At 37.6% G+C, this 24,261-nt stretch overlaps 2 long non-coding RNA genes across 2 annotated transcripts; one reads left to right on the forward strand and one right to left on the reverse strand.

The window, feature by feature from the left end:
* Nucleotides 1,377-24,241, forward strand: LOC110404245. The gene is made up of 3 exons (XR_002442116.1): nucleotides 1,377-3,157; nucleotides 4,394-4,504; nucleotides 23,357-24,241. It is a non-coding gene; the product is annotated as an uncharacterized LOC110404245 (long non-coding RNA).
* Nucleotides 6,033-22,826, reverse strand: LOC110404244. The gene is made up of 2 exons (XR_002442115.1): nucleotides 19,935-22,826; nucleotides 6,033-17,753 (listed from the first exon to the last, which is right to left on the reverse strand). It is a non-coding gene; the product is annotated as an uncharacterized LOC110404244 (long non-coding RNA).

Genomic DNA, 24,261 nt, shown 5'->3' on the forward strand with positions numbered 1-24,261 from the left:
AGATAATTCACCCAAAGTGGCAGCCAAAGGAAAAAGAGATTGTCTTGAAATAAGAGTTTGAAAAGAGAAGTGGTATGAAAACAAAGGGAAAAAAAAAGAGAGAGTCGATATCAAAATAAAAAGGGAGGGGAAAAAAAGGCAGTATTTCATCTCTTATGTTCTATTTGTCCTTACTTTTCTTAATAAAGCCTGACATCTCATGAGTAACAGAGAAGCTGCTTTTATTCTCAGAATCAAGAGTAAGAGGGAAAACAGTAGTGCAGCACTGTGAGCAACAGCTTCTCCATCAAAGCTATTTTCCATCCAGGGAAACTGACAGCTAATGGAGGTTTTTGGAAGATTACACGGTTCACATCAGATACTAACAATTTTATCTATCTATCATTAAGCACAGCAGACACATCAGATGTTTTCAAATGTACTCCATCCAACATTTGCTTTCAAAATACCAAATGTTACATTTTTTCACTCTGCCATACAGAAAATCAGTCTCAAACACAATAAAAGCACACTTCCAGTTTGTTTTTTTTTCCAGAGGTTCTAAAGCAGTTTTGTACTTTCATCGCATGTTTTCCTCTAGGTTAAAAATTTCTCCATGACTGTATTTGAAAAAAATTCATTATTGAATTGCTTTTGCAGTTATCAATTACACAAAAGCAATTTGGAATACTTGCATATGACATTTCATCATAATGACAAACAGTTACTGAGGAAAATGTACCAAGATATTAATGAATTATTTCACGAATAAAGAACACATATTTTCCTCTTTCTTTGCTTATTTCCTCAAACACAGACCAGACAAAATCTAGGATCAAAAAATCTTTGTTAAAAGTAATACTTCAAAGCATTAAGAAGCTGACATTCCAAGTTAACCTGTGGGTACCCTAACTTTCGGGCATGCTTGCCCAGTGGCAGCATGGACAAGGAAGTACTGGCTATACAAAGGCAACTTTCAACTTGTTCTTAAAAAGCACAGTGCTAACGTTGGTGCAGCAAGCATTCATTAAAATAGGTTAGTTGTTCAAGGATAAACACTTAGTATCAGAAGCCTGGAAGACAACAAACATGAAGTCTGTTTAGTTTGCTTACAACTTTTTGGAAGAATTTTGTTTTCTCAAAAACTATTCAGTAACTGCATAAATTGAAATGATGAATGCAAAATGAATATTACTTTGAGGTTCATTTCCTGATATAAAAATACTCCCCCACACTACCTTTCTTTAAAATGATTCCTGAAAAAGAAAGCCATTCCACAGGTATCACTAAGCAAATGTGGGCATGGCATTCCAAATCATGGGTTTCTGCTGCAGATGTCTAAGGCTTCCCTCCCCACCCGCCACCCGTAGACCTAACAGCTGCAGTTTCTTTCTTATTCCTCTAAATAACACAGTCATTATATATTTTTTTAAAAAAATCAATCAACTCCTCTTTGAGATAACAAAGAGTTTGCTTCTATTATATCTGCCCTAGTGGATTAAAATCAGTCTTTTCTATACAGTAGTAAACAATTCTTTATTTCCAGCAAATAACAATACATCAGCATCACAGTTTTTCCCCCTTCTACAAGTAACAACTTTCCCTTTGTACTTTTGTTCAGTAATGTTTTTCTGTGAGCCACTTTATTTTGCTGACAAGTATGTCCCCTCCCCTAATGAAGAGATGTGCAATCTATTGTTCATCCGACCCATTCTGTTGCTAACAATGACACAGTACCTACTTTATGTCACGTTCTACTGCGTGACTAATGAGAACATAACATTTGAGCTGTACATTTGTATTCTTAGAAGCCTCAAATTAGCACAATTTTTAATATAACAATAATCCTATTAGCATAATTTCCCTGCTTTTGAATGATAACATGCTCAAGTAAATTTAAATGGTTTAAATTATAGACTATGTAGACCATTAAAACTATTAAAGAGATCACACTAGCCGATTCTTGATCCAAAATTACAGCATGCTAGAGTCACCCTTGCTACGGTTTGAATGCAGTCCTAAATAATCTGATGTAATTGTTTCCAATTTGCTCTCTTCCACTACTTTGCAGTTTTGTAATCTTCATATCATTGTCACAGTAATTAATCTTATGCACATGGCAACCGAAATTAAAGAACCACAGAGACATCTTTGATTTAGTACGATCTGTTCTAGCCACTCTTAATCAGGTTCGGCAATTACAGCCTGGTAACACAATCTGAAGGAACAATAATTGATCTTGAGAAAAGTTAGACCAATGAGAACTACCAAAATTGATATTTAACTTCAGTAAATGAAACACTCTTTTAGTTGGGTGCTTATATCCTTTAAATTAAACATCTTAGGTTCTCACCTGTAAGCTACTGATCAGCAAACACAAACTCTTTTTTTTGTGGAAACTCTCAGAGCACGCTCACTATTGGCATTCCCACATTTTCTTCTTTTAGTCTACTTTTTTATTTTCCTCTAGGCATAAGCCATACACGTCCATTTTCTTTTAAAGTTCCTACTTTCTTTACTGCATGTAGGTGTACCTCAGGTCTCACACCCTACAGAGCTCAGGGCCGGTCCCAGGGCCTCACGGGCAGCTCCTCGCCCGCAGCCCCGCCCTGCCTCCAGCTGTCCCTCATCACCGGGCCAGCCCCTACCTCACCTTCCCCGTGCTCCGAGCGCCTCAGCCGAATGGTGGGACACGTTCTCCTTAGGAAACCTCCTGTGATTCCTCTTTCTCTTCTAGACCAGGAGCTCCTGAAAAAGGAGACTGAAGCAAGGCTGCTTCAAGCTGCTGAGTTGTTCCTACACCCGCACTCAGTGGTTACTGAGCTAAAGCACTTTCTCCTCTGATACTTTTCTCAAGGCAATCCCTAAGAAGGCACCGCTGCTCCCAAAAGGGGACCAAAAAACACGTAAGGAGCTAGCACAAAAGGCCAAAGAAAGCGGAATCCTTCCGTACTTTAGGACACCCACAGCGCCGCGTTACCCCGCGCGGCAGCTCGGCTCTCTACTGCCCGCAGGGGGCGCTCGGAATGGCGGCGCCTCCTTCTGGCGGGAACGGGCATGCAGGCGGCTCCCCACTTCGGGCAGGGGTGGTGGCTGCGCCGCGACCCGCGAAGGACCCTCCCGCAGAAGAGGGGTATTATATCAGCTCAGCGTGACCAAAGGAACGTCATCCTCCCAGGTATTTTCCTCGGGTTTCTCGAAGCCACGCGTCTCACGGCGCGTGGCGGCTGGCACGAGCCCTGCTGCTCCTCATGCTTTCCCGCCCAGCTCGGGCGGGCCCCAGCGCCGGTGCTGGAAGGTCTTGTCTAATAAAGAACCTCTCTTTACATCGTGTTTCTCTTAAAATAAGCACAGTAATTGTTCTGTTGGGGGTTTTTCTTCTCTTTGGCTTGTGTTTTAGCTTCATGTTGCTTGACAAAGCGAGCAGGAGTTATGGCATGGCTGGAGCTTGGAGTTCCACAGCACTGTGGCGGGAGTGTCTGCTCGCCCAGCTTAAGAGCTGGGGTTGGAGGGAGCAGCCTGAAAGAAATGCCTTGTAAGGTCCTTATAGACCAGTGCTGTCCTTTCATGTGTCTGATATTGGTCAGAGAGTTGGTCCCAAAAGTAACCAGTTATGTGCACAAGGGGCTCATAACAGCGTGCATGGCATTTCACTTGTCCTGATGATGTTGTAATATTTTAGCTGCAATAAAATTAGAGTTATTACTACAGGAAAGAGTTTGAGCCTTTTTTGCTTTGTAGTAACTACTGATTCCTTTGGGTTGTTAAATGATTCTAGTAACAACATAATCTTCTGAGTAGTTAAAAATCTTGGCTTTTGCACTTTTTTTTTTTTTTAAGTTAAGCAAAAGTTCTGTGCTGACCAAGTAATAATGTTGATAAAATGTAACATAAGAAGTAAATTTGAAGGTTTTGTTATTTGTATGTTGGTTCAGATAAACCATGGGAATGTACTTTTCCTTCAGTCAGAAGAAGATGCATTTGCATATGCTACATGTGTTTGTCATTATCAGCGTAGTGATTCATTTGCAGCATTCAAGTAGTGTGGTGCACAAATCTTACAATGGCATTTTAGTCTGCAATTGTGCAAACAGAACTGCACTGTCTATGCTAGCAGTGCTGGCAAGTCCAGGAAACGCCTGCTTAGCTGGGTGTTTTCTGAATGACTGCTCCTACACCCTTGATTCTTCATGCTGTGGATGGCAAATGTGTACCTTTCCTTCTGAGCTGAATTCTGGTTAGATGTTGTCCATAATTATCTGAAAAGTTTTATGCTTAATAGCTTGTGATCAGTGTGTGCATATACTGCCCACAAAAGGGAAAGGGTAAAGAGTACAGCTGTCTTGGGAGAGGAGAAGAAAAAGTCACAGAGTCTGCAAGCCCTCACTCAGCCTCATCCCTCCAAATTCAACAGGTTCTGCAAGATGGCTGAAATTTAACTAAAGAATATTGTGACAAACAGTCATGAGGTGGAAAGGAACTCAAGTCATGGAAAGATCAATGGTAGCTGCTTTTAAATGAGCAGGTAACTTAGCACAGTTTCTACATTCTTTCAAGTGAGTTTGTGTGGGAGAGACCTTCATTTTAGAAGTTGTTGCTTTTTAAAATGAATGATTTCTTGTGGAGGTTTTGCTTTGTTTGCTTGTTTCTTTCCCATTACAGGATGTTAAATAAGCTTTAGAAAATCCGGTATAGAATGACCATTCTGGAAGATGATGTGTTCCTCCAACTATACTTTCTATGACTTTTATTCGTCCTGTGTGGACAAATGTGCAGAATATTCTAGCTTTTATTCTTAAATCCTTGTCATAGTAGTCTCTGGTGAACTGAATTACTAAGAGGGTGAGGTAAACTACAAGTGAAGATAGAGAATCTGGAACTATTACACTAACCTCTTCAATAAACAGTGGAAAAAGTCTAATTCCCTTACATAAGAATACTGCTTTGCTTCGACTAGTGTCATCAACTCAGTAGAAATAAATGTGGGCTGTGGCAATGTTTGAAGCAAGCATACATCTTGAGTAATTGCTGATAAGATGCAAACCTTGAAGAAGAGCATCCTTCAAGTAAATAGCTTTTCCTTCCTTAGTATTAGTAACTTATTTCTTTGGCCAGCATAATTTCAGTGAAAAAAATGAGTATCTTTTTCTCTTTTTCATTTGCAGCTCCTTAACTTTTACTTGCAGTGTGATTTATTCTTACCTAGTTGCTGTTCCGGACTCCTTATCTTCTGTACTGTCTTTTTTTTTTTTTTTGGTGAGATCTTGTATTTTAAAAAGGCATAAAGCTTTTTCTGACAATTCTTGGATGAATGGTTTTGTGCAGAGGGGAATTGAACGAGTTTCAAAGAGCGGGTTCTGAATTTGTTTTTTGCTTAGGTGAGCAGTTGTTGTAGTAGAAAGTGCTATTGGCTCTCTAGGCGAGATAATGGAAGAACACTTCTGAATTTGCTAAACTTCAAATATCTAATTCATGTGAGGAGGACCTCATTATGTTTTCCTAGGGTGATTCAAGTCATCTGGATAAAAAGTATGCCTGCTGTGCTTTAGATTACGTTGGAGGAACTCTTCAATTGAGAAAGAGGTTTTAAATTCAAGACCTACCACTCACAGCCTGTGATGCATGTCTCAACTTAAGATAATGAAACCAACTTGTTCCAGACAAATTCAATTTAAATAATTAGCAATTCAAAGTTGAGAATATTATTCTAGGCCGAAAAGTCCATATAATTCTCACGTCAAGTATTTGTGAATGTTTACAGCAAAAATAATTTAGGATTATTTGATGGTGCTCACCAGATAGCCTAGGAAGTATTCATCTGTATAAAATTCTGTAATGATATTGCAAAGAGACTGGCTGAAATATTCAGGCTTTTTTAACTGTAGAAGAGATTATGTTTGGTAGTCAGATGATATATAAATAATACAGCAATTGTTGAGCAAATCTTTAAAGGAAAGCATGAACATTCTCTAGAACTCCCAGATAAAGAATGAGATAAGTGTTTTAATGTACTTCTGTGCACTGACACTCTGATAACTGAAGTATGAGTTTCATTTGCTTACATGTAAACAGTTTATTTTTCCACTTGAGCTGACTTAGTGGAGTAATAGCTTTTAGAATTAAGCACGGAAATTTGTTATGACCTGAAAAGAAAGTACTAAAATTTGGTCTCCAGAATGTGGATTTTGTCTTAAACCAGCATGAGTGACAGAACATGGTAACATCTTTAAGAATTTGATTTGAAATGGATACTAAATTCCTATATCCACGTTTGCCTTCTTGAATGCCAGATTATTTATCTAGGTAGATTGCTCTGAAAGTAATGCCTCCTGTTTATTTCCATGGAGACTACAACAAATACAAAGAGCACAATAACACTGTTTGGTAGAGCAAATTCTAAGCTGCAAAACAGTACTTTTTAACATAGTCACTACCATTAGCTGATTCACACAGAGGATCTGATTGAGACGCTCTTTATTTCATGGTGTGACAGCTGTGCATTGCCATCCAGAACGTTGCTGTTACCACTGCTGAATTGTGCTCCCACCCACTGCCTCACTGTGCTCACACCACTGTTTGGTTTCCATAAACATTCGGTAAGTTCAGTGAATGTCAGCAGGTGCAAGTTTTTCCACATGGAGGAATTCAGTTACACACCTTTGCTTCCAACGCACTTCCATGTCAGATGCCATTTTGTCAGACTGCTGCCATCTGTTGCACAACAACAAAATGCAGTGGAATATTGGGGGAAAGTCCAGCTTCTACTGCCATACCACCACCATCCACTTCTGACACTGTGAGCCAACATAATAAAACAGGAGGCTGATGCCAATGTAGAATGAATAGCTTAATATGTGAATAACACATATTAAAAAAAAAAAAAGAAGAAGAATTTTAAAAAGAGCTGTAATGGCTGTGGAATCATTGTGTAGAACATAGCAAGTTTGTAACATTTTTAAAGGTTACAGTAAGTTGAGTTTTAGATCTGTTCACAGCACTTGTTCCATTTTCCGGGAATGTTTTGTTCTTTCTCCAGCACAGAGTGCTTATTCAATTCCTCTTATTTCCATTGTTCTTTTTATCTGTATTTCTGTGATGAACATTAGTTTTTACAATACCTGAAAGTGTTTGACTTAGGGAATCAAAGAAGAGGTCTAGGTAGAAAATGAGCTTTAGGCAGAATGAAAGCACCGAAGTTAAAGAATAGATCTGACAAAGTTTGATGTGCAGCTCAAAGCTCTGCCTCTGTACGCATCCAGAACTGCTTCTGGCATTACACACTTCCTGGTGCATATCTCACGTCTAAGCTTGATAAGTACCATTATAGTAGCCATTTTTCTACCTAAATCTAACATATATGATCAGTAAGTGCTGAAGAGCATACCAAAGTCATGCCGACAGGAGTGAGGTTGTGCACAAACACAGAAGTATTCTTAATCCGAGATAGCAGTGGGATCTTGTATTAAGTCCCAGCATTTGTGTAGAGAGCAAAAAATCAGACCTCTTCTGTCAGGTGAGTTTTAAAATCTCATTTTTTATGTTTAATGTTTCAGTTTGCTGTGAGGCAAGGATAGTTGTTTTTATTTAAAAGGACCGGGATGTCTATGCAATATGATAATGATGAGATAACTTGATAATGTTTTTTTTCTAACATGGAAAATGTTAGATAAAATGGATATAACTTATTCAAAATCACATTGCTACAGCATATACTTGAGAAGAATTTCCTTTTTTACAAGCTAATGACAGTACTAGAAAATTCTTCTCAGCAGTCACCTGGAATCCAGAGCAGAAGAAATAATGTTAAAAAGGAGACCACTGGTCATGAGCATGAGATATAGGTTATAAAAACACTGAGGTGCCTTTACATCTGAGAAAGTCCTACCTTAAATACCTTTTCTTGGCAGTGTGATTCAGATACCATGTCTGTATTGGGCTTATGTGGCAAGGATTTGGTAGCAGGGGGCTGCAGGGGTGGCCTCTGTGAGCAGAGCCCAGCAGTTTCCCCATGTCAGATCAGGGCCAGTTCCAGCTGGCACCAAGAGAGACCCACTGGTGGTTGTGCTCTGGGAGAGCAGACCGATGAAAGGGGCAAAAATGCTGTATTACAGCAATTGGGAAAGAGGAGTGAGAAAATGAGAAACAACCCTGCAGACCCTAAGATCAGTGCAGGACAAGGGCAAGAGGTGCTCCAGATGCAGAGCAGCTCTCTGCAGTCTGTGGGTAGCACTAGAACAGATCTCGTGCAGCCTGTGTGGGAGCCCACAGTGCAGCAGGTGGATCCAGCCTCATGGAGGCTGCAGCCCATAGAGCCCCACAGGAGCCAGCTGCAGGCCAGAGCTGTACAACAGCTCCTGAGGAAGAGTGGAAGCAATCCAAAGCTCATTTTGGTTGTGAAAAACCCTCTCATTAACTCCAAAGTTTACTGATAGACTCACTGTGTGCATAATGTCATTCAGATACCACACTATTGCTAGTAGTACAATAGTTCAAGTGATATGTCAGGATCTCAGTAAATCATGCTTCTGTGTGTACTGTAATTTTTAACTGTATAATAAAGTCCAATGTAATTATCTTGTTTGCCACACAAGCTATGGGTTTGATTACTTTGAAATAATACTATTAGGAATACAAAAGTAAAATTGTGAAGAAAATGTTCCTTTTCTATGACATAAGCTTGTATCATTTAAGCACTTCTGCACTATAATTTGTATTGGTTTTGTGACCTTTAGCTTTTTTATCTGTCAGGCATTTAAAATCTATCTGTAATAGTATAATGATGGTGTACTGTCCCTGAGCACCTCAGTGAGCTGAACATTTTTATGAACAATGCCTGACATATAGTATAGGATCACTAGGGAGAGAAATAACTTTAGGAAAAGTTCCTATTACATATATTAGAGGGAAGTAGAAGCTTGCCTTCACTGCGTAGTCCTTTCTTGCAGTGTATTTCTACCTTCTGTCAATAGCATTGATTCAAGGGAAACAGTGTATATCTGGACCAGTTTTTACTGGTCATCCTGCTACTACGTACTTCTACAGAGTTGTTTGGGATGCTGCCAGAAATGTAAGAGAAGAATTCTTTACTGCTTTTATAGACATTTAGAAGACTATGGTAACACAAACTGTTCAAAATAACATAGTTTATGAAACTAAATACACGGGAGGATATGGATAATAGAAGTCTGAATCACTGTTGGAAATGGTAGGTCTACAGATAATTCTTATTGTTTTTGTGTTTTTTTCCCCTCAGTGATACTTGCTTAATTAACATGAAAAGTGTAGCAAATAGTATTTTGTCATTCCAGCTATTCTGTCCTGATTTAAACTGGAGGCCAAGCTTAACTGGGGGTTGGACTTTTCAGCTTGGAATTTTTCCCCTTTCTATTGCCATTGCCCTACAAATAATCCTGTTTGATTCCTTTATTCTATGCCATTTTCTGATATTCTGTCGTGAAAATAAATACTAGTGCAAAATAAAAGTCAGAAAGATTTGCACTTTCATGTCATAAATGGCAAATGAGTTCTGACAGTGTGTGGAAGTGTATATCAAGAACAGCTAAGCTACCAGGAAAAGATGCCAGGTGTAGTTTCCTGTCTCATGTAACCATGGATTTCTCAATAGGTTCCCAGATTGGTGGATCTTACGGGTTGATGTCAGAGTATCTTTGAGAACTAAGTATTGTAACATCCATGTTCAGCAGATCTGAGTGTTTATATTGAACAGTTCGCTGTAGTCTTCTGCTGATACATTCTACCAAATGAATGTATTTGTTTGGTGCCTTTTTAGATATGCAAAGGGAGTTTTGGAGAACACTGCCATGCAAAAACTGTTACCATCAAATCTTTCCACAGAAAGAGGAGTAAGATCAAATGTTACTTTATGATGCATTGAGACTAGAAGTCAGACAAGGTTTTATGGTTCATGTCAAGAATAAGAAATACATGACAGCAACAAAACATAAAAAGCTTGGCCTAATCTAGACCTGAAGGGGAATTCTGGACTCCTCCTTCCATCAATAGTTACAGATTTTTTGCTGGACCATTGCATTAAGTTGATGTTTGGAGAGCTGCAAATGCTGTGACCTAAAGCATGATAAAAATGGGGAACAGCACGGTAGAACAGAGTAGGATAGGGTGTAAGCTGTCCAGAAGCTTACTGAATCTTCTGGAACACCATGATTTTGGAGGAGGCGTCAGAAATTATCTAAGCTGCTACGGCTGTTTGCTGCCAGGAAGAGCAGTACCACCTCCTACTCAGATTAGTTCTACTATTTGTCATCATGCTGTAATTCATGTCATGAAATCAGCTGAAATTTGCCTATGAGTATCTTGAAGAAATGTAATGAATCTATGAAGAAACTCAGATGAAGCCAATGAAGTATTTTACGATAGCTTTTCTTTGCCTTACATATTAAAAAATAAGCTCATGTAAAAAGCATTTTGTATCACCGCAGCATATGGAAAATACTTTTACAAATTTCACAGATGTCAACTCAGGTTCTGTCAAGTCAGGTTGGATTGTGTCAGTCCCACTCTGTTTCGTAACGGGACATGAGCAATGCAAGGTGACATTATATTGCAGACAGGGAATAATATCTACGGTTTCCTCAAACTTACAGCAGAATAAGTGCAAATTTTCACGAAGTAGTTAGATACAGTTAATGCGGAGAAGACTCTTAAACAGCAATAGCTCTGCTGGTGTCGTTAGAACTGCTTTTCTGCTCTTTACATCAATCGCTACTCAGTGCAAATAATTCTGTTCCAGTGGTGCTAGAGAGTTTCTTTTTGCCTTTTCTTTATGTCTTTAAGGTAATCTTGTCAATATACATAGTATGGTTAGGAATAGATTTTAAACTGAAAGAAACTGCTACAGTTCTGTCAATTTGAGGAACACCTCATTAATCACACAGAGACCACAATAATGTAATCCCAATTAATCAGGAAATATTGGACTGGTAAGTTATTGTCCATTGGTTGAATCACAGTGGCACACGTGCTCAGAATACTAATTCAGTTGAGCTAAATTAAACCACTGTGTTTGGTTATCACCCTTCAGGGTGAATCATTCAGAATGGTAGCTTGGTCACCTAGTATTCTGTGAATGAATCTCTTCTGATAAAAGGACAGGTGTTCATGCACAAAAAGAAAATACGCTGGTGTGAGTGTTTGAACGCCAGCCTTATTGCACCCATTTCATAGGACAGAGATAAACCAAGAAGACTTATTTATCCAACTGAACGCATGTAGTTAGAACAGCAGAACTTTCCCATGTACAGCTGTAAATCTTCATCGAAGCATCCATCTGAAATATTGCCGTTTCTATCTAGCATTTGTAAATGTGGTAAGGAAAGGTGGTGTCTGAAATGCTTGGGCACTCTGGGACTATTCTGCATAAATCTAGGCTACAATTTTTCACCTCTAAAGAGGAAATGTTGTCACTATCTGTTCTTGTAAATCATCTCTCTTATAAACTTATAAGTTTATCCTCTTATTGCCTTTTGAATAGACTAGCTGGCCAGAAATCTGTGTGTAAAACTTTTTTACATTATAGTCTCCAGGTATTTTTGTTGTATTGTGACTTTGAAATGCTGTAATAAACAGCTAATTACACTTCTTTCTTTTGTTACACAAGAATGTATCCTCCCAAGTGGAGCAGCTTTCTCAGATGGCATCCCTGAGGATGATATGGCGGTAGCATTTCTATTAGCAAGTCACTTCTAAAAATTTCCTCACATACTTCTATCTTTTCCATTTATATTATTATTTGAACTTTTATCTCTTCTTAGTTTAGAACTAATTTTAAAAAATATCCAGGAATCCTTATGAGTGCTTAGATAATTCTCCTGAAGTACTTTTACTTTCTTATGCCTTGGTTTCCTTTTCATTGCACTACATAGTTAATGCAGCCATAGAAACAACTCAGTTGCTCGTTTTACTCTTTGTTCCTTCATATATTCATTCTTTTTTTTTTCCTGCATGCACAGCATTAGCTGGCCATAGTCAATGACATGCAAAATACCACATTTCCTAGTTCTTGTTCAGTAATAATTTTGTATCTTTAATGTAAGCCAGATCTTTTTAATTTTATTGTATTGTTCTTTGTGTTCATAATTCTGTATCTACTGAGACACACAAATTCCTTTTTTTCCCAGTCATCCCTGTAGTTACTGCGCGTACCCTAAAGAACACAATTATTAAGGTCTAACGTAGGTTCTAGCTTTTCATTGATGCTGTTTGTGAACCTAGGTTGACCTAAACCCGGTATATAATGTATTAAAATAATTCCTTGTGAGCCTGAGAGATTCTCATTTTATGCAGCTGGTTTTCTACAGTTTTCAGCAGCTGGACTTGATGATCTTTAAGTTCTTTTCCAATCTGAGCAATTCTATGATTCTAGTCAATACAGAGTCCTTTATTACTTGATTTGGTATATCCTGCAAGGAATACCGTTTGAGTTTCTTGTACTACTGGATGTTGTTACCAAGAGTTTATCTTAGGAGGTAGCATGTGAGCCTGTAATTCCAAAGCACCTGCTTTTTCTTGCTCTGTCACTCAGCGGGCTTTGTGCACATACAGGTGTCTATTGAGAAAGGAGCATCCAGAAGGCAGATCTAAGATTTGGTGAGATGGCAAAGAATGACAAGTGAATGTTATCAGATGGATCCAGTAAATAATCATTTGAATGGGACAGCGTAGGCTTTTTCTCCTTCTGTTTCTTCTTTGAACATTTAATTGATCCCTCTGATTCTCCTTTACGTGGAATTCTTTCCTGGAGGTACAAGGCCAGTCTCCTTTCAAGGTTAATTGTGAATGTGGTGAGAGACAGACTAGCTTGGGGCAGCTCTGGTGATATCTTAATTAGTCTCAGAAGGAAGGTGGAAGGGCAACTGCCAGGAAGATACCCAAATCTATATTGTGCTTAAAGCTCTACATCATATGGGAGACTTTGGCCATATTGCAAATGTGGCACCTGTATTAGTTTTCAGAGTAAGCAGGAATATGTGTGCACCCCTATGTGGGGCAGCCATGGCAGCCCTCTTTTTTCCGTGTTTTCCTTCTCCTTGAGTGTTTGGCAGCTTGGGGTTTTGCTGTACGTTGTGTCATAGTGTGAGGCATTTTTGAAAATAAATTATTTCAGTGTAAGCCTGTTTGCAGCATGTATCAAATTGACTTGGGAGTAGTGCTTGCTTCAGAAAATGTGCTCTTTCTGTGTTTAAAAAAAAAAGTAATCTGAACATTGGGGTTTAATATGCAGTGTAACAGGTGCTACAGTTTGGGCCATTTTCAATCTCTGCCATTACTCGTGGGAAGGTTGACATGGTTCAGTGCTGCAGCATGTTGTTTTGTCTTTTGCTTTAACCCATGTTGCTGTTCTTAATCAAGCTGCACTTTCCAGCTCGTTTTCTGCTACATTTTTCACTTCCGAAATTAAGTTTTTAGTCTAGTGGAGGTCAGACAACATGTGTATAGATTTGAAATATTACCGTCTTCTACCGTGTTTAACTTGAAACAGTGAGAGTATCTCTTCTGGTTCTTCAGGAATTCTCCCTCACCCTTCCAAGCTACAAGAAGTATCTACTTAAATGAGAATAAAAATTGACTATGTAATAAAGATACAGTGTGCTGTCAGCATGCAATGCATTACTCATCTTGTGCCATTTTTTCCCAAATCATCTCTCTGTCTCCACCCCTCTTTTTCCCACTTTTGAGAATGAATCTATTCTTCTGGTCTCAAGTCTTTGCTTGATTTTAATCAACTACATGTAACAAACAGTATGGAGAGAATAGAAGTTTAACTATAGAAGGAGGTTTCTGCTGTTGTTTTTCTTTTGAAAGCCACAAATAACTACACTAAGTGGATGGTAGTCCTTGTTTATAGGCTTATCTCAAAGTTCCTTTGGTTCTGTGTGGCAGGTTTTTTACCTCACTTATATTTTCTCACAATATGTATATGTTCAACTTCAAATGAAAAGTATTACTGCAATTCTGCATTTTGTGCTAATACCCATTACAATCTCAATTATTACTTTCTCTATAACAATGTAAAACCTGATGTGTTTCACATAAGTTAATTTTCATGAACTCATTTTCCTTTACAGAAGAATGGCTAAGTCAGTGGGTAACCAAAGAGCTTATTAAAAAAAAAAAACAAAAAAAAAAACAAAAAAAAACCAGGTACCACTTTTGCTCAGTATGACATCTTTGTCAATGGTGAAAACAAAAATTTGATTCATTTATACTCTTCATCTGGTTATCACCATGCATCTTCCATACACAAAATGCTTTTTTGCTCTTTTCCCCAAAATGCTGTTACTTAAGTATGAAGCATACCAGCTTAAATATTACTTGTAAATTTTTCTAACGACTTATATTGGATACCTGACTGCACTTCAGCTGAAGGCAGAAAACATAACTGATGAGTTTTTCTTTGTAAAACTACACTATCAATTGTCAGTGGAATTAACTGAGATATGCATAAAAATAACTTAGATTTTTTTGTTCATTAAAATTAATGTAGGAATGTCAAAAAGCAAATTTGAGAAGGAAAAACAGGAAATTGAAATAAAATTCTAAAGGTAAATTTTATCTCACTAAACTTGATAGAACAGAAATTTTTAAATATATGTAGCATTTGCTCAACCTGTATTAATGTCTTAATGGCCTCAGCATCCCATTCAAGAAAAAACATTGTAAGATAATGGAAGAAAATAAAAGTGAGATAGACTTGACCCCAAATTGGTGTACTTTCATGGAGAGTTAGGTTCAGTTGTGTTGGTCTGAGAAATTCATTTCACAGCTTTAATGATTTTTTTGTTGTTCCAGGGCATAGTGTGTTTGTGGTTTTGCTCTTTTTTTGAAAGGTACAAGGCCATTAAGCTTATACAGTTTTTCTATCAATGTTGTACTTTCTGCTTTGAAGTCCTGGCAGTTTGCCATCAAGTTCCCCAAGTCTGGGAACAAAGATAAAGCTTTTGGAAGTGGTGTGTGTCTTTAAACATGATTCTGTTGAAACAGATATTTGAGAACATTTAGATATAAGTTGGAAAGGGATGGGCTTACCGAAGGCAGGCTTCAGTACTAAATGGACTCCAGTTCCTTAAATATCTTGGCTGAGGAAAATCTTTTCAGGATAATTGTACCTCATCTCCTTTACCTAATGCATATGAACACTTAATGTGATCTTCACAAAATATTCGTCACCAAAACTTGAAAGAAAATGGAAACCTACAAGGTAGGTTTCTGCAGTAGGTAGGTACTGCAGTATTTTTAGATGCAGAATGTATCAAATCTGATGGTAAAGATATCTTTGTTGTTCCAATGACAATATTTTACTAAAACAGGAAACGTTCCAATTGCCTCAGTTTAGGAAATACAGGGGTTAAAGCTCCAGGAGAGGCCAGCTGGCTTGGGAGAGAGGTCTGGCTTCTGCTGACCATGCTCACTATGTGAGTGGAGAAGAAAGTACAGCGGCTTTCTGTTTTGTTTAGATAGAATCATACTTTCTTATCTTGAAGCACATTCTGCATTCTGAGCATTCCACCTTCTAATACACAAGGGAAGCATACTCTGTTTTTGAACTTTCTAGATGTCCGAACAGGGACACAGAGAAGGCAAGTGGATTGAATAAAGCTTTACAGAATTACCTGGAAAGGGAGTATAGTATCTAAGCATCCGAACTTCACGCTGTGCTATTTGCCCAAAAATTCTATTTCTGTGAACCAAAAGGTGCTCACAAAGCCTTCAGAAGAGGCTGTGTATGTTGTAGAAGGTACCACACACACAGATATATATGGTTCTGTAGAGAGATACTAGTAAATATATATATGAGTTACCACATAGAGTGATGAACTGAAGCCCAGGGTGTCTGTAATGTACTTCTTACAGTTTACATATTAGAATATTAACCTCTTTGGCTGTTGGCATTTTCCTGCTTCTGCAGGTTCTGAGGGGTAGTTCCTAAGAAGTCATGCAGTGACTCATCCCTTGTGGTTTAGATGAGAATTGGAATAAGAAAATAAGAAAATGTCAAGTTATACATTAATTAGCTTGTTTAACTTGAAAGACTTTTCTTTTGCTGCATCTTACAAATAATTATATGAGAATGGGATGACACTGATCAACAATTAATCAGAAATACATTTGCTCTTTTTTTGGTTAATGTATTATTTCTTAATGGATGTTAAACTTGTCCTCTTTTCATACATGGCTTATAACTTTTAGTCTAAAAATAGTGCGTTGTGTGGAAACAATAATAAAATGACTAAAATGACTCTTACAAGGCATTTAAATAGTTCCGGCCTGCTTAGGGTTTGAAAGAAGAATGCATGCTGTCAAGATAAGTTTTGGAAGTAGTGGGAACCCATTTCACTGCTGGGATACATTGCCTTGAAGAACCATTTGGGTTCGCACGCAGCATGTTTTGTAAAGAAATGCAATTGCTGACTGGCTTTACCTTTCCCCCTATATTATGGAATATGAAAAATTCTCTCTGGAAGTACTAGTAAACAAGGAAATTTTTCATTACTAAAGTTTTAAATTCCCTCCATTTATCTAACTGATGTTTACTAGTACAGCATGTCATGACAGATAAATTACCTTATATGCTCCTAGGTATCGCCAGCAATCTATAATCATAAGCTTTATAGTGACAGCAAGCCAGTAACATAGCGTGTGACAGGATTATACAGGGAAACGTATCTAGGTTACAGAAATAAATTCTGCTTCCCCAAAATAGCCTGATGCTGTTTCAGTCTTTAAATCATTTAACTTCAGTAGTTCCTGTCTTGAGTCATTGACACTTTCCACGTTAATATCTTACTTGTATTTTAAACCTTACTGTGCAGACTTGTAATGAATATGTATGTATGTATGTCCCTCTCCCTCTCTAACCAGAAAACTAGCCGTAAACTAAGGAAATCATTGAAAACTTAGTAATTATGTTAGAATAATTTTGGTAGCACATTATATATATTCCTCCTCTTTCTATGGCCTTTAAAAAAGGAAAGAAAGATGTATATTCCATGGTCATACTGCACTGACAGGAAAAGATAAAGGAACTGCTATGGAAGCTGTTGTATTCCCTTGGGAAGCAGTTCCTTCCCAGAGTCCTATAGGTCTTTTCTCCTCCTGCCGATACTTGCTGACTCTCATTAACCATGAATATAGAGAAAGTCATTTGGAGGGGAACCTCGGCAGCCCTTATTCTCTAAAAACAAATCAAGTTTGAGCCTTTTTGTCACCACAGAAATAGGATTTCACGCTTCCCTGCTTCCTCCCTAATTATTATATGGAATGAGTCAGCTCTTCTAATTCCATTTTTGTGGCTTTCTTTGAAGTGTGAGAGGCAGGAGGATTTGTTTTGTTTGTCTGATAACAGCCGTTCTGATTTCAGGTTGCTTGTCGTTCCTACTAGGAAGGTTTAGTACTGTTGGACAGTGCATCTTCTGCTCAGATTTTGGGCAGAAGCTATTACAGAACAGGCAATTGCCCAGAAGTATGCCCAAGGACCAGCTTCACAGTAGTAAATACAAAGAGAAACCAACTGCATCCAGAGCTTTGAAAAAAGGAGACAAAAATCTTTAGAACTATAGTCTAGCTCCCATCCTAGTGCTGAGACCCCAGAGGAGAAGTAAAGAAGCAGCAGGACCTGTTTGTGTTTGTTAGCTTCTCTCTCTTCCTCCTCTTTCCACGGTGGCTGCGTGCTCTGGAGATCTGTTTGTGCAAGGAGGTGGGAAGGAGGTGAACTATCTCAGTCCATTTGGTGGCTCAATCTAACAATTAAAAAAAAAAAACTTGTTTTGCATTTAGTTACTCTTCTATGTTACATGAAACTAGCATAACTTCTAAATCTAATTAGTGTCTTAATTTAGTTTGAGGCATTCAGTCAATAAATATGCATGTTGTGCTAATCACTTAAAAATCAGTTCTGGCAGTCAGTCTACCATGTGCTCTCTAGGGTTGTATATGTTGCTTGTTTTCCCACCACATAACTTTGATTTCTGCTATTTCCCAACTGGAAAAGTACACAACATTTTACTGGGGTAGTGTTCAGAGCCCTATTTATGGATTATTATGCCACAGAAAATGTAAACATAATTCTTATCCCCAAGAGCTTGGAATTTGAAATGTAAGACAAGCAAATGAAACGAAAGCAGACAGACTAGGGAATTCAAAGAAATGAGATTATATTCATTAACTTGCTGCCAGCCTAATTGTAGTCAGCTTGTGAAAAAGCGGTAATACAATCTAAGGGACAGATTAACAAATTAATCTCTACAGAAACATTCTGAGTATGCAGCCTTCTTGCGTGACAGTCACGGTAAATGCCTAAGAGCTGGATGAGCGTTTTTACTAGATTTCTGTATCTCAGCCATGTCTGTATTTTGCCAAGATCTAAGTGAACCCTCTCCAATATGTCGTTTTCATAGCAAGTGCAAGCCAAAAATGGTGCCCACTTTGAGTCTGAATGGTGGGAAAGGGAGCAGGCTTGAAAATATCAAGTAGTTTACTTAATTTTCAACACAAAAATGGCAGTTACTTGTATTTGCAGGGGAAATTACCCCTATATAACAGGCAGGGTGAGAAGGTGAAGGCCAAAAAGAGTGTTTAGTGGAATTATCACAAAGTGCCTTAGGGTAGAAAAAGCAGGAGAGGTGATTAGTTGAAGCGTTCCTAACCTTGAATGAAGTAAAAAAAAACCTGAAGCCACTACTGTAAGTACACATTTTATGTACTATGAAGGAGATTCGTATAAGATCCTACGACTGATAATTTATTTAGAGAGTTTACTAGAACCCTGGGTTTGGCTGACTACTGGATGTAGGCTTTGAATTTCTGAATTACAAACTTTAAGTCATGATAGAGTTAGCAACTCTTCTGTCGTGAAGCATCTTACAAGGTCATCAGCTCTTCTCAGCGCAATTAGTAATTGGTGTACCTATAAGGTAACATCCATTGTAGTTTGATACAAATTTAGAATAAATTAGCACAGAAATCTCTCCTGGACAACTTTGCAGCATTTATCAATCTCTGAGAAAATAGCGTCTGAGTAGGAAAATCCAAACCTTCCTTCCCTGCATTTAGTCATGTTTTCCCGCTTCTTTAAGAAGGCTGAATTACATTGTTTTTCTTATCAGAAAAAGAAGGCATTAGGTTTGCTTACGCAGTGATACAGAAAGAATAATGAGATGTTTTAAATGAAACTTCCTTGTATGCATAAAAACAAATAACAGCTAACAAGGCTTCTAATGAAGTTTATCTTCAAGAGAACGCCTCCTCTTTCAGATTTTCATTCTCCTTTGACTTTAGAAGTTACCTGCTTGCAGCCATTTTTTGCTTATTCCTAGAATTTACTTCCCCATATTAAGTATGTCCAATGAGTCAGGTAGGCATATGAATTATAAAGTTTTCTTCCTTATGCATTGGCAGCACATAGTCTTACTTTGTTGTGCGTTTCATTTGATAGGTTTAAATCTTGTTTTTGTTTTCCTATCCAATATTTTTTGTTTAATAAAATGATCTAGCTTTATTCAGAATTTGTCACGGAGCATTGTATTTTGGGGTCACCAGAAACAGGGCAAGATGCACCATGTATAGTTGTCCTAAAAGCCAATTTGCTTTCTCTGATCTGGTTTTACTTTGTTGGTGTGTTTGTTTTTCCCAGAAAGAAGACTAGCTTTATTATTTTTTTCTATGTGTGGTTGCAAGATAATCTATATAACTGGAAACCATTTTTTCCTGTAAATATTATCATTTTTTTTCTCCTTTTTGTAGTCTTTCTGACCTAAAACAAAAAGGGAAAACGTTGGTTATATTTACTCTCTTTCCTATCCTTCATTTTAGCAGTGTTGCAAATGTAGCTGGGCTTTCAACCCAGGAATTTCAAGACTTCTAATGCATCTTCTGTCACCAGGACTTTTGGGAGAGAGGGTGATTTTAAAAATAATACTCACTTCAAAATTTCTAATGCCTGTATCCATGGAAACTGGATAATGGGGAATGCCAGACAGCTGCAGTTGCTCAGATTTTTCTCTTCTAAAATTTTATCTAGCTCTGTCAGTAGAAAACTTCACAGGCCGTTTCCCAGTCTGCAGCATTGCAGATTGGATCAAACTGCATTTGGGTTTTCCTGTAAAAGACACACTCAGTCTTCTAATGTAATTTTGTCTTCCTAACTCCTTGTAGAGTGTTATTTAACAAACTACGCACTTGAGCCAACAGCCTCAAACAGATAATTGTATCAGCATTTTCACAGCTGGACAGCACAAGGTTGAGACTTGCGCACAGTCACAGAAGTCAGTTGCAACGCCAAGATAAGAAAATGAGTAACACCTAGGGAATTGTTCCCCACTGTTCTCACAGAAGCTGATGGAAACTTGACCATTGGTATTACGGAGAAAAGCACCAAGAATTCAACTGAATGCATTTGAAAATCCTCTAGAAATTATTCTTGCTTGGTAGCAGTGTGCATTTTTAATAAAACTAGCTTAGTAATGCAGTAATGCTACTGTCTTGATTGTAACTTCATGTCAGGTTTTTTAATGAAAATTTGTAAAATATTTCAAAATATTATCATCTCATATTAGACTTCTACATTAAAGGGCAGTTATTCTACTAAAACTTTTGATAAGCGTTAATCTCATTAATAGTTTAATACAGACAAATTTTTACTCACAAGTAGTCTTAATTAAATCTGTGTTACTAATCTTACATTCATTATGTGTGTTAAGGATTCCATATAAAGACAGGATCTGAAATAGAGGTCTGCTGTGCAAACCACTACATTGAGCATCCTTGAGGTATGCAGGCTCAAAAGACCAAGCTTTGTAGGATTTATCATTTTTTATTTGACTCTTTGAGCAAAACTGTAGGCTTCACTGAAAGTTTGGAATATATGTTTGCTATGTCTTGAAATGTTGCCGTTGTCAGTGAGGCAGTATGAAGTGGTTTCTTTATCTACAAGGCTGTTTTTCTGAAGTCTAAAATTGATTTTAAATCTTCTTGTAAGAAGCCCTGAATAAAACAGATGTACTGCCTTAACAGATCCCTGACTGAGATGCAAATGAAACGTACTGCATCTTGCCCATGAATAGAATGCAAGAATTGTCTTTCTAAAATTGTACTGGAATTCAAAGCACCTATTCTAGAATTATATAGCTCTTACATACATAGAATAAAAATGACCTCCTATACAGTATATGTAGTACTTAAGAACAACAAATGAAAGAAGACTCTTTTTTTTAAATATATTTTATATGTGGACTGCATGAGTATTCTGGATACTTCTTCCGCAGAGAATGTGTTAATGTTAAATTATTTTACAAAATAACAAAAGATTAGGTGAAGTCCTTGCAAGATAGAGGCTTGAGTTAACCCAGCCTAGAAGTTAATGCTTGAAAGAGCTAGCCCCTGTTATCTTTTGCCAGCTTATGACTTTCTTCTCATTCAGTATATGAGATCAACATGGGATCCCTAGATACGTTATGAGAATGACACTGTGTTCAGGCTAGCTATGTCTGGCATCCTTCAGCCTATCCCGAGATACCGTACTACACTGCAAAGGCATAAGATGAAGGGGCAGCAGTCAGTAAGTATAAAAATGGGGTCTGGAAGGAAGGCAAATGCTGACTGCATGGGATTTTCTATGTCTGTAATGTCACATTGTGAAGATTTGGTGGAAAAAAAAAATGCAGTTTAATACAGATACAGTTTTTAGGACAGACTAGGTGAACGCTTTTGCCAGCCCAAGTGAGAAGTGCTTGAGTCATTAATGGTTGCCACTAATGCCTCGGACATTTATACTTTGTCTGTGCCTGTGCCTGTTCTGTCTGCACCAAATGCTTGGATGTGACTTAAGTATCTGCATGGAAACATCTGATATGTATGAAATTTGCAAGCTTAAAAACTCATGTATGTTTAAAACTGAAATATCTAAAAATTGGTTTAAGGACATGCAGGAATACAGACCAGGTGAATTTTTTTGTCTGTTTTAGAGTGAATTCCATGTAAATTTGAGGCTTCTTTTCAGTCTCTTAACATTGCTATCAAACACTTAGTGATTGTGCCATTGTCAGTTAAGGCGTAGCTGATTTTATTTCTAAGCAATGAGAACAATAAAAACCTTAAAATGACTGGAAAGAAAGAACTACCACTGCCCATATAATAGTGAAGTTAGATAAATTATTATTATTACTCTTTCTCATCTCTTAGGTGAAATATTAACGTGTAGCATTCTTGCACAAATGGAACTGCAAAATATCTTTGAAGACATAATTTCTGTTACTGAAGCTGGGTACAGAACAGGATTCCAGTATAGTAGGTCTTTTAGATACAAATAATAATGTATAATGATAGACTAAAAGAGATATCTGGCATGTCAGCTATAAATATTTACCTATGCTTTCACCATTTTTAGGTAGGTTACATTAAAATTAATAAACTGCTGCTGTCTTCTAAGGCTTATCTATTTCTAAATGCAAATTGCACTGCAGCTAGGGTAGTGATGGTGCACTCCCTGTATGAGGGGATGTGTTGGCTTGCCACATAGCACTTACTTTCTAGATGGCTCTTAACCTCTACTGTTTATATTCAGCGATATGCAAGGTATTTTTTCATGAGTTCTGAAATAAAAGCATTTAAAGCAAATTAGAAGGTCAACTCCAATAGAAGCCTTGAAATTGTAACCAGGTAATTCTTTAGCCCGCAGTGGGATGTGTAACCTAGAGGCTTCAAGATACAAAATGAGTTCTGACAAGTACACTAATAATCTGATCTCCAAGGTAAGGAATACTCCAGTACTGGGGGCCAGATAATGATTAAAAAAAAAAAAAGTATTCATAAAAAGCAGATTCATTTTGTCACCTGAGGCTTGACCCAAAGCTCATGTGAAGTCATGGAATTGATATTGAAGCTGGATGGTGGACTGGATCTGAAAACCTGCATTGTAAAGAAAGCTCAATTTTACAAGAGTTATCAAGCTTTCTCCTTTAGTCTTTGCTTCTGAGGATTAAGTCTCACAATGATGTATTTGAACGTTCAAAAGAAAGTTCTCAACAAGCCTTGTCATTCTATGCTATATAGTATATAGTTCCAATATTTGTTTACACATGCCATGGAAAAATTAAGTACCTTTTTTGCCTACGCTCTGCAGCTATTGGCTGAGTCTTGTCCGTGCTCTGTTCATAACACCTGATATAGCAAGGCATGTTATCTTCTGAACTGAGTGATTGATAATTTCTGAAGAAGCTATGCAATAGCTTGAAACTGGAATGGAAAGTGTACTTGATTACTTTAGCAATCTCCAGGGATCTTTTAGGGCTTTTTAGATCAGCTCCAAATGTCATTTTTGTGTTGTGTTTTTTTCTTCTGGCTTTAGGGCATGCTGGAACAGAATTCATCCTGAAAATAACACCAAAAGTATAATAGTGTTACACTCATTAGAAGAGCTGTAAAAGAGTGTTTCAACTCTGTGAAGAATATGTGCAGTGGAGGCTGAAGACTTATGTCAAAGTGAGTAAAATCACATAAAAGACAATATTCCTGTTTCTGCATTTGGTAACTGCTAATCTTTGTCTTGCATTAGTGTTTGGAGGCCAGAGTATCATAAATACCATTAAAAATGCTTTTGAGAAAATATGTGGAAAATGACTGTAATTATCCACATTCTCTTGGGATCTCTCAGAAAGGATGCCAGAAAGAAGGGACTTGTGTAAAATATTCTAGGAAGAAGCACGCTTGCTACCTCTGTAATCACTGATCCATGGCCAGCTGCAGCTTTACAAGTAATATTAAAAACCACAAAAAAACACCCAAACTTAGCAGGTAGAAGTTGTACCCAATTAACTCCTAAAACAGTACTGATCTTAAAATAAATAAATTAAAATTTGAGGATATGTTAAATTGCTGTTTAAGCCCCTTACACGATATTAAATGTATTAACACACAGCACTCTACATCCAGCAATCACTAACGAGTGCTTCTGCTGCCTTCTCCTTTACTTCCCCAACCTGTGACTGATAAACGTATTCCAGCAGCACAGCAGAAGGTTGCCACTAAAGTCAATGGGAGACTGTGTGTAATGCTAAAGTATTTTTATTAATTTTCTTTACAAGCATTTGATGTATTTTTTAAACTTTTATCAAAATAAAGCATTTAGCATACAGTATTTTCACACATTTTGGAGACAGAAAAAATTATTTTGAAGTCTTTCATGCATTGATAGGTCATTTAACTCAGTTTTTTGTCACTGGTTCATTTTAAATGCAGTTTTCTTGCTGCTTT

The sequence above is a fragment of the Numida meleagris genome, chromosome 10 (assembly GCF_002078875.1).
Source record: "Numida meleagris isolate 19003 breed g44 Domestic line chromosome 10, NumMel1.0, whole genome shotgun sequence".
In the NCBI taxonomy this organism is placed as follows: Eukaryota; Metazoa; Chordata; class Aves; order Galliformes; family Numididae; genus Numida; species Numida meleagris.